Consider the following 11,115-nt stretch of genomic DNA (forward strand, 5'->3'; position numbering starts at 1 on the left):
AGAATCACTTCTATGGTGGGTTGACATCTGAACACTAGGTGCCACCTGCTGTAACTCTCATGGCCTCTGACATCTTTTATTTGGGGGGGGGGGGTGTTCAAGACATGGCAGTTTCCTAATCTTTCAATCATTTTGGAGGGTGGGGTATCTAGAACATGTTTGTATGAAGCTAGACCAAGTGGTCCTAGAAATGACAACTCCATGCAAAGTTTGGCAGCCTTGGTCACTTCTAAAGCACCGTATGGGTAATAGCTTTTTATTTGGGGGGGGGGGGTGTTTTTTAAGACAGAGTTTCACTGTGTAGCCTTGGCTGTCCTGGATCTCCTTCTGTAGACCAGACTGGGTTTGAACTCTGAGAGATCTGCCTGCCATTGCCTCCAGAGTGCTGGGATTAAAGGCATGTGCCATCACATCTGGCTCAAAGTTGTATTCTTAAAACTCAGTTTCCTAGATTTTTTTATACCCTAGCTTTGTATCTGAATCCTAATATAATAACAAAGAACTAGCCGAGTAGTAGAGGCAGGTGGATCTCTGTGAGCTAGTTCCACAACAGCTATAGTTGTTAAACATAGAAATCCTGTCTCAAGGGGAATAAAAAATAGAATTAGGCAATTTCTCTATTTTTTTGTTTCGTTTACTGATTTCTGCCCCAACTTCATATGTAAACATAGTTTCTATTTTTTCTTTTAATACGTTTTATTTCCTTATTTTTTTACCATCACAATTGATTAAATATAAACTTTACCAGTTTTTTTGGTTCTTGTCAACCATGCTTATGTATTCAAAAAGAACTCACAAAGGTTATTAGTATTTTTTTGATTTCAAAAGAGAATGGACTAATCATTGAGACAAATAATGAAAAATTGCAGCACATTTTCTTTGGCCTGGCACCATTAATACTTGTATGCTTTTATATGAATTTAAAGAACATTTCCCCTAAATTAACAAAGAGTTGAGTTAGGCGGTGGTGGTGCACACCTTTAAACCCAGCACTCTGGAGGCAGAGGCAGATGGATCTCCGTGAATTCAAGGTTAGCCTGGTCTACAGAACGAGTTCCAGGACAACCAGGGCATGTTACACAGAGAAACCCTGTCTCGGGGTTGGGGGAGAGTATTCTTCTGAAACCACATAGACATTGGAAATAATAGGTTTACTGTTATTTTCCTCTTTGTGGAATAAACATCTGGAAATTCTTTTTAGAATTTCTAAAATTCTAAAGTTCTAGCCTTGTCTGTTCCAATATTGATCCCTTTGAGAAATTCCATCTACTGTGGGACCCCAACTATAGCAATATTAGCATAGAGGAGTGTATGATCTTGTTTTCTGTTGTGAGTGTGAAATTACTGACTGTGGTCATTCAAAATAAGATCGAGTCAGCACATGTCGACAGACACTCTAATTTTTTTCTTACGGAGGCTGTACTGGAACTTAATCTGTTGACCAGGCTGTCCTTGAGCTCACAGAGATCCGCCTGCCTCTGCCTCCCAAGTGCTGGGATTAAAGCCGTGCGCCACCACCACTCAGCAGTTAACAGACTAGTTTTGTTTGTTTTTGGTTTGTTTGTTTTACACGTATGGGTGCTTTGCCTTTATGTGTGTCTGTGAATTACATTCATGCAGTACCCAAAGAGGCCAGTAGAGTTCCCTAGGACTGGAGTTACAGACAGTTGTGAGCCATCATCAGTGAGTGGATGCTGGGAATAGAACCTACGCCCCCTACAAGAGCATCCATCTCTTAACTAAGTCATCTCTCCAGCCCCCACAGTCGTTTTTAACTAGTAGCAGTTATATTAGTTATAAAGCCTGGGGCTTTTGGTTTGCTCCCTTATAAAATTAGGGTTTGTTATTTATTGTCTAACCTCTGTGGACTCAAAAATTGGAGGATTTTGTGTCTCTTTTTAGTCATTTCTTGTTTAAAAGGTGAACATCAGCTGGACAATAGTGACACACTTTTAATCCCAGCACTTGGGCGGGTGGGGGGTGGTGCAGAGGTAGGCAGATCTCTGTGATTTTGCGGCCAGCCCAATTTACAGAACTAGTTCAAGAGCAGTCAGGATTACACAGAGGAACCTTGTCTCGATAAACTAAAAAGAAAGGTGAACATCAGAACTTAAAATAGCTTAGTGTCTTAATGTTCTTAATAACTGCTGTTATGCAAGCAGCTATTTCAAAAGATCAGTAACTTGCCAATTGCAATACTACAAATTTATTATTTTAACCCTTAGTGTAAAGGGGGCACCATGGATATTATACAGTATAATGGACATATTATAAGGAGTGAGTGTAAAGAAATGAACCCACAGGTAGTGACTGTAACAAAACTTCAGGTTCTGGCTCTATGATACATAGCTGCTTTCATTCTTAGGACTCTTTTGAAAAGTATGCAGCTTAACCATATGTATGTGTTTAATATTTTACAATAATTGGCCTTGTCCTGAGCTGTTGGATTCGGGGCCGTAGCACTGTCTGAGAGGTGTACATTTCTCACAGTGAACCGGTCTCTTTTTCAGCTGCTTCCTGGCTTCTTTTTACTCAGGGTTTCACTGCTTTTTGCTTTTTTTGTCTTTTTAAAATTTATTTATTTTTGTGCTATATTAAGTTACTGATGTTTGTTTATTTTCCTTTAACTGTAATTGTTTTTTAATTTTGTATCATACTAAGAAATAATGGTTTGAATTTAAATGGCAGCTTCATTTACCTTATAAAAATTCAAAAATTCAAGAGAGCTATTGCTTTCATTTCTTTTCCAAAGCTTTTTTGGATGGCAGATTCAGTTTGGTTTGCAACTTACCTATAAAGTTTAATGTCTTAAGCATTCCAGACTCACTAGTGGATGTCAAATTTGACTATTTCCTTCTTGTTATACAACTTCTTAGGAGAATAATTACTCATTTAAACATGGACCAAATGGACCAAAGGCATGCATTTTAAGTTGATTTAGCCCTTACTAAGATTTTTAATTCAATTTCTCCCAGAAATGTTATTAGTGCATGCCTATGAGAAACAAAATAATTCTCTGAAACTTAATCCAATTTTAGTTTTATAGCCAGCTGGTACATTTAAATATCATTGAGTTATATCTTTAATCTTAATTTTTCAAGTAACTCAAAACCATGTGATTATACATTACAGCAAACTGAGAGCATAATGGTGAACTACACTGCATAAGGAACACTTTAGAATCAGCAGGATTTCCGGTGTGCAAAGAATAGGAGTGGTAAACATATAGACACACACATATAGTCAGAATTGCAGGCCACAGATTAGGAAGTACCTGGGGATTGAGGGGGACTGGGAATGAAGCCCTGGTTTCCGTCTCCGGCACTACATACACTGCCTGTTGTAGGTGCTGTCTTATTCCCAGTGTGTAGGAGATAGAAGTAAGAAGGTCAAGGTCATTCTTTTCTACACAGAGAGTTTGAAGCTAGCGTGAGATAATTAAAGCTGTGTCTTAAACTGTAATAATGAAAATAAATAAATAAAAGTAACTAGGATGTGAAAAACTAGGAAGAGTCTATCTACACTGTGAGTGGACAGAAGCAGATCATACTGATAAGAGGTTCAGTTAGTCACACAGGGACTCTAAGAACAGAACTGATCGTTTCTCTGTTGATAATTTTTGACCCGTATAATAGGAATCTTGTGTTACTAGGTGATGGCCCTGATTTTACTTAGTTTTTTTATTGATTCTGTGAGCATTTCTTAGTTTTGCATGAGCTGCATAAATTCAGAAATTGTATAATAAGTACAATTCCACCTATTTCCCTTTCCCCTCTTCATTAAATCTGCTGCCACTGAAATATGGAGCAAATGTATTTGGTAAGTATTTACAGGTTTCCTTGAGTTGTTTAGGGTAGTTATTTAAACAACTAAGAGCTGTAATATCTTTGTGGCTGATTATCCAGGCTAACTTTTGCCAACCTTTCCGTTGAGTGAAGCATGAGAGGAGAAAGATTGGCAGAGGAGAAACACTAATGAAGCTGTGTTGGCAATTGTGTCTCTGCCCAAATACAAGTGAGAATTGGCTTTGATTGAACTTGCCCATATACCAAATAGTACCAGACAGAAGACATGCCTGGCTCATAAATTTAAGATTCTTCTAAATTACCATATCAACACCTAGCTCAAATAAATTTTAGATTCAGCAAAAATACTTTTTAAAAGCTTAACTTCCTTCACAGTGCTTCTTTTGTGCAAGTCTAATCTGGAAAAATTGTTAGTACTGGTAAGGAAAATACACTTAGATTCCTAGTGATGGTCATGTTGATGAAAGATTTCTTCAGTTTGTCTTGCTATCTGATAATGGCTAATCTGTTTTGAAGGATGCTTTCTATTAACACAAATTCTAGTACTGGTCACCTATGATAAAGTAAATCTAGCTTGTTAGTCTAGATAGCACTTTTCTGCTGGGCACTGTTTCCTTCCTTCTGTTGAAATGAGAAAGAGTTAAAAATAGAGTATTCTTTGTCTTCTTCCAGGGTCATTCTTGAACCATTAATTCATATTGCCCTTGTTCTCTCAGCTTGCAAAATTGTTGGTGCTTTCTTCAGAAAGTCTTGGCAGAAGTGGAATAATACTGCAGCAGTATAGTCCTTTAACAAAGAACAGTAGGGATGTTAGTTAATGCTGTTTGCAATCACCCACTATCGGTGTTGTTTTTCCACCAGATTGACAAATTCCTATAAAAGATACCTTACTTTTCTCTAATTTTCTGATTATTTCTAAATAAGTCACAAAGAAATTTTTTAAAAAAAAAATGTTTAAATCTCTCATACTGAAACTACTTTTTATAAAAAATAATTTCTGTTGTATTGGGGGTCTGATGTATTGTATCAGGATACTAGAAATGCTCTCAGCACTTTTTTAACCCAATGGTCCTTTTCTTTCTCTAGGAATCCACTTCTCCTTCCTTATCCTCAGTCTCATACTTGGCAATCTTCAGACTATATTTTTGAAATTATTGAAACGATGTACCCCTTCCTCTTGTCTGAGATTAGATAAGGAACTTGAACCACAGAGCCGGTTGTCATAGGCAACACTCCCTCATTATTCAGTATTATCCAGGCTTAGTACTGTAAAACTCCTTTGTTTAAACAGAAGTTCTGAGAAAATTTCCAGAAGTTTGAACACTTTTTTAAGAATATGAATTTTGTTCAACATATGCACATAAACTGAGACGTGTGTCATTAATGTCATGGGGTACTAAGTGATTAATGACTTTTGGCTTCCATAAATAACAGAAGGTTTGTTTTCTGTATTTGAAATACAGTATTATGATTCTCCCCCATGATTTTAGTCTTTCCATGTTTCTAACTTTCTTTACAGTTACAGTAAACTTTGGCCAACAGGTCCCACAGTTATCTTCCATTATGGAAAGCTCAATAATCTTTTAATATCCTGCTCTTTAGAAAGTATAATTCAAAGTTACATACTTGTTAGCCATTTCTTGGGTATTGAAATTACTGGAATGTAGGATCAAACATTTCATTATGATTTAAAAAAAACAAATCAAATATCTTTCCTCATAACATTAAAATTTCCCTCCTAAATATTAGTTTTAGACAGGATATGTTAAATGATGGTTTTAGTTGTGATAGTCTTTAAGAAGTTCCATTGTAAATGTTCCCGATGTCTCTCCTACCAGTGTGGTTCAAACCTGATATGTTTTCCTGCCTTGATGCCAAAATAAATAGAAAGCAACTCTTTTGATGGTGAGAGAAGTCATTGCTTCAGACAACCCCTGCATATGGGGTATCCTAATTAAAGCAGGGTAGGCTCCACTGAGTAAGTCTTACATTGTGGAGAAGACAGCCCGCATCTGTGAAAACCTTCTATAGACTCATTCAGAATATGGCAGCACAGTCTTTTTAAGCCAGAGCAACCTCAAACAAAACTATAAAGCTGAGTCCTCAAGATAATGGCTGTAGATTAAAAGGGGGAAGCACTCAGAATTAGAGACACCAAGCTGCAGGGAACAGCCTGGGATATATTATCCTTTGGGCTTCCTCTCCCTTTCCTGATTTTTTTTCTATGGAGAAATCTAGTCTGATAATGAAGCAAAAGCATAGCTTTGAAGTACACAGATCACAGGCCATGCCAAGATAGTGGGGAGAACGATGAGGAAAGAATAAAGGAAAACCTTTATTCTGGGTGACTTTTTAACCCCCAAGTCCATGTAGCTGCTTTCTGGACCAACTACTTACTCTGATTTCTATTTTTGATAATTATGCTTGTTCTCACAAATACTCATTAATTCTCATGAACAATTAGTTGTCTGGCTGGTTTACTTCATTTATAATAATTATGTTTTCTAGCCAGGCATGGTGGCACATACCTTTCATCCCAGCACTTGGGAGAAGACAAAGACAGGCAGAGGCCAAATTGGTCTACAATAATGAGTTCCATCAAGGCCAGGTAGGGCTACACAGTCTCTATCTCAAAAGAAAAAAAAATAATAATGATAATAATTAAACAATAAAAGAAAAATGAATTCTAGATTTTTCTGCAAGTACACTTACCTAGAAACTTAGGTGTGTTAAACTAGAGTAGATGTCTTCTCTAACCAAAAGTCTCAGAAAATCAAAGATCACAGATCCTACTTATTTGAGTATTTCTGTAGTACTCACTCTACTTCAGCACTTGTTCTTGGGGAAGGTAAATCTTACATGCAGATCTCAGCTATATACTGACCGGCTTGTGACCTTGGACTAAGGTATGAAATTTTCTGTGCCTTTGTTTCCTCACCTGAAGATGAGGATAATTGTGTCAGTTTAAAATAATTGTATCTATGAATGTGGAATGAGTTACTTCATGTGCACAGAGCAGTGCTGACATGTAATGAACTTATGAGTGTCAGCTGTTAATACTATCTTTGGATAGCTATGAGGCAGTGACCCTTACCTGATATTCTAAATGAAAAGGCATAAGAGTTTTGGACTAAATTTAATGCTAAGGGCAAGAATAGCACAGTTTTCTGAAGTAGTGAGTCTTCTTAGCTTCTTAGTACGTGCTTTCATCCTTAAAGTATGTTAGAGATCAACTGAGTTAATTTCTTACCCTTTAGTTGTTATACTTAAGAGTAAGTGTTTTGTTTTATGTTGTGTTGTATTGTTTTGTTTTGGGATCAGGGCTCACAGTATCACCTTGGCTGGCCTAGAACTCACTCTTTAGATAAGGAAGGCTGGTCTCAGACTCACCAAGATATGTCAAGATAACCTCTGCCTCTTGAGTGCTGGGAACAATGATATGTACCACTACTCCTGGCCTAATCATGTCTTAAGATATTTTTTAGGGGCTAGAGAGATTAAGAGCACTTGCAGAGAACCTGTGTTCGGTTGACAGCACTACATGAAAGCTCACCACATGCTAACAAGCTGTGCGTTCAGTCCCAGGGTTCCTGATGTCCTCTTCTGACCTCCTTGAGCACTTCATGCACATGGTGTACATACATTTAAGCAAAATGCCTGTGCACATAAAATAAATAAATCTCAGGAAAGAGACTGTCATTTCAAAATAAATAAATCTAATGTTTTAGTTTTAAAAAAGAAAATTTATTTAAATATTTCCCACTACATTGTAAAGTTAAAATTTCTCTTAATCAGATTTAGAAACATTAAAGAAAAGGCAAGGTTAACCACACAGAAACAGTAAATAGTGATTATAGATAAATGTTTTCAAGTTTTTTTTCTTAATTTTCTACCACAAGTATCTTTTATCATCACCTGATTATCATATTTGTTTCAGAAATGTTAAAATAATTCTTTCAAAATTTGCTTATTAGATACAAATTGAAACAACTTCATAGTCTTCCTTATCAATTCAGTACTTTGTGATTAATTACATACAGTTTGTGTCTCTGCTGCTAGATAGTTTCCTAAAAGACGTTTAATGCACTAGTAAGCCATAAACTCAGATTGATGGAATTTGCACTTATGGAATTACCAGTTTAGTGAAAGAGACTAAATAGACTCAACTTCATAAATTTAAATGTTATATTAAAACTTAAACTGTGGGGCTGGAGAGATGGCTCAGAGGTTAAGAGATCTGACTACTCTTCCAAAGGTCCTGAGTCCAATTCACAGCAACCACACTGTGACTCACCACCAATTGTAATGAAATCTTACGCCCTCTTCTGCCTGCAGCTATATATGGAGAAAGAACACTGTAAACATAACAAATAAATAAATCTTTAAAAAAATTAAACTTTTGCCATCAGAAAGAATTCACTAAAATGGGTTGTGAGAAACTGGCCTTTCAGCACATAGTAAGTCTGTGGATTTGTGTAGGAGAATGTTTTGTTTCTACTCTAAAATGTGTTTTTCACCATTATTTTAAGTATATATGTTGAATGTCTGCATTTTACCTGAGTGATAGTTAATATTAATTACTTTGTTCTGAAAGGGCAATGATGGCTGTAACATTTCTATCCATTTCCTCTTTTGAAAAGTATACACAAACCATAACCATGAAAGGAAGAATTAGAAAGAAAAAGTCCATGTTACCTAGTAGTTTTGGGGGGATGGTCTATAAGGCAATAGACAGAATTGACACAAGAGAGCATCTTAAGGAAAAGGCATTTTCTTTTAAAGTACCTATCATTTTTATTTTCAATAAACTCCACTGTTGGTCAAGGGCACATTCACAGTCTGTACTGCTTGTGAATGAAGTATTAATGTAAAAATGCATCCTCATCAGTCAGTGGGGCATTTAATGAATTTCAGTCCAAAGGAAGTGATTCACAGCACAGCCATAACATCCTACTCCCACTGAACCTTCTCTGATCTCAGAAAGAGAAAAGTGTGAGGCTCAAGCTTGATTGTCAACTTGACTAGGTAGAGAAACACTTAGAAAGTTTGTGAAGTGTTCCTACCTTGCTCCTTCTCCCTCTACATCTGTGTGTACCTGTAGGGGTCTTTCCAGATACAACTAAATGGAGAAGACCTAGCCTGTATGTGATAGAAAGGAAGGGGGATGAGGGAACAGAAAGCCTGCTAGCTCGGGCGTTCTTTTTCTCTGCTCTGCCTTTCCCTGCATGATGGACTGAAACTTCTGAAACCCTGAGCCAAATAAACCCTTCCTGCCTCGAGACAGAAGTGTAACTCTTTTCATACAGTATTTCTTCACTGGATTCTTTTTTACCTTTATTGTGGGCCATTCAGTCCACACTCTGTATCTAACACTTTCCATCCATCAAACACAGTAAATTTCCCCTTTATTCCAGCCCTTTACTTTTTGTTGGAATATTCTTTTTCTTTAAACCAAATCACAGACATTATTACCAGTATAAATTCCTCTCCCTCTTTCACAAAATTCTGTAGTTTTGTGGTTTTGTCGTCTCAGAATCGTCATTTCTTAAAGATGGTCTCATTCTCATTGTTCATGTCACCCCGCTGGCAGTACAATACAAGTTCTTCTCTGCAAATGATGACTAGGCTGGGTCAGGTGTTTGAGATATCCTGTTACTTTATCTCCAAATGTTAATGATGTTAGTTTATGATTTAGTATGTGGCAATTAGTAAACATAGAAATGGGAATTTAGTGATGCAAATTCCGTAATGTTCTATCCAAGTGATCCTACATTAAACCCTGCCACGTGGTCTCGGTAGCTCTTCGCTTGAAAACCTTCTATATCAGTGTATTTTCAAAATAGTTTTAGGAAAGATGCCAAAGACGGGTCTCCAAAACTTGAAAAGTATAAATAAGGCTTGTTTTGTTTAAAGAACTGCATTTGCAATGTAGACTGGCTTTCCCCCTTACATACCTTTTTTTTTCCCTTTAAATAGGCAGTCTTGATCTTTTTTAATAAAATGTAAAGATAACATTCTGACTAGGACTTTTCAGTGGTTCATACATTACATTGCATGTGAGAGGTCATGTGTTTGATTCTCCTGCACTACTCCAAAAAAAAAAGTTAATGTACAGAACACTTGTTCTTTATTGGAGAAATATGACTATTTAGTTTAAAATACTTATAAAGTTAAATTATATTACAGTCAATTCTGCCAGGTAGGGTATGCATGTGTGTGTGTGTGTGTGTTCTGAAAAGTGGCATCTCAGACATAATGTCTCATGGTCGTTTCCCATTTTTGTTTCTGTCTTAATTGTTTTTAAGGATGAAAATGTGTTAGTGTACTTGTATTGATAGTGCTTGTGATTTATAATTTGTGTATGAATTTGAAGTACTTATCATTTGATGAACTGAAGATAGGATTGAACACTGTTAGACCAAAAATGTTTTTCAACTCTTCTGACCATGTCCAAACTTAAGCAGTATAGGAAATGCATAAGAGAGGAGATAAGGCAACATAGTCTATTTTTACAGAGAAGAATCTAGAATATGTATTTTTATGCAAATTAGAATGCCATGAAGTCAACTATATTGATGCTTCTGTTTACAATCAATGCCTGAGGTTTTGATATAGTTCTTCTCGCTTTAAAGTTAAATGAAGATGAAAGTTAAAATTTATTTAACAAAATATATGGTGCAATCGGGGACACAACACAATTTCACCAAGCCTTTACCTGTTGACATTTGCATTCTCAGCACTGGCGTTCTTTGTAAAAACTTTTTTCAGTGCCCTGAGGCTAAATAATGACTTGTTTTCAATCAGGTTTTCTTTTTATTTCTTCTTTATTTTTTTAATGAAAGCATTTTTTGGTAATGTTTAAAAATCTTTCTTGTGCTAATTGACATTCACAAAAGAGTGTTCTTAGACTCGGGAAACAAAATATAAATCAATATTCAAAGCTTATTCATCATTGTAGATCCCTGTAAAGTCAAAAGTAAGCACATTCTTACTACTTATGTTAGTAATCAAGCTTAATCTTAATGATCTGTTTCTCTGTCTGCTGAAATTAGTAATATAGTGAGATCCCTAAAAATGAACTGAATGGCTCCATTCACCCTATATTTCTGAAATACTCCTAAAGAGATTTGGTGTGGTTTGTTGTTTAAAACAAACAAACAAAAACTTCTAACCTTTCAGCCGGGCGGTGGTGGCGCACGCCTTTAATCCCAGCACCCGGGAGGCAGAGGCAGGCGGATCTCTGTGAGTTCGAGACCAGCCTGGTCTACAGAGCTAGTTCCAGGACAGGCTCCAAAGCCACAGGGAAACC

The 11,115-nt window shown here is 36.5% G+C and overlaps 1 protein-coding gene across 6 annotated transcripts in view; it reads left to right on the top strand.

Annotated features, from left to right (window-relative positions):
* Positions 1-11,115, top strand: part of R3hdm1 (R3H domain containing 1) — a 131,645-nt gene that overhangs the window by 91,719 nt on the left and 28,811 nt on the right. The window lies entirely within an intron of this gene.

The sequence above is a fragment of the Microtus ochrogaster genome, chromosome 6 (assembly GCF_000317375.1).
Source record: "Microtus ochrogaster isolate Prairie Vole_2 chromosome 6, MicOch1.0, whole genome shotgun sequence".
NCBI lineage: Eukaryota > Metazoa > Chordata > Mammalia > Rodentia > Cricetidae > Microtus > Microtus ochrogaster.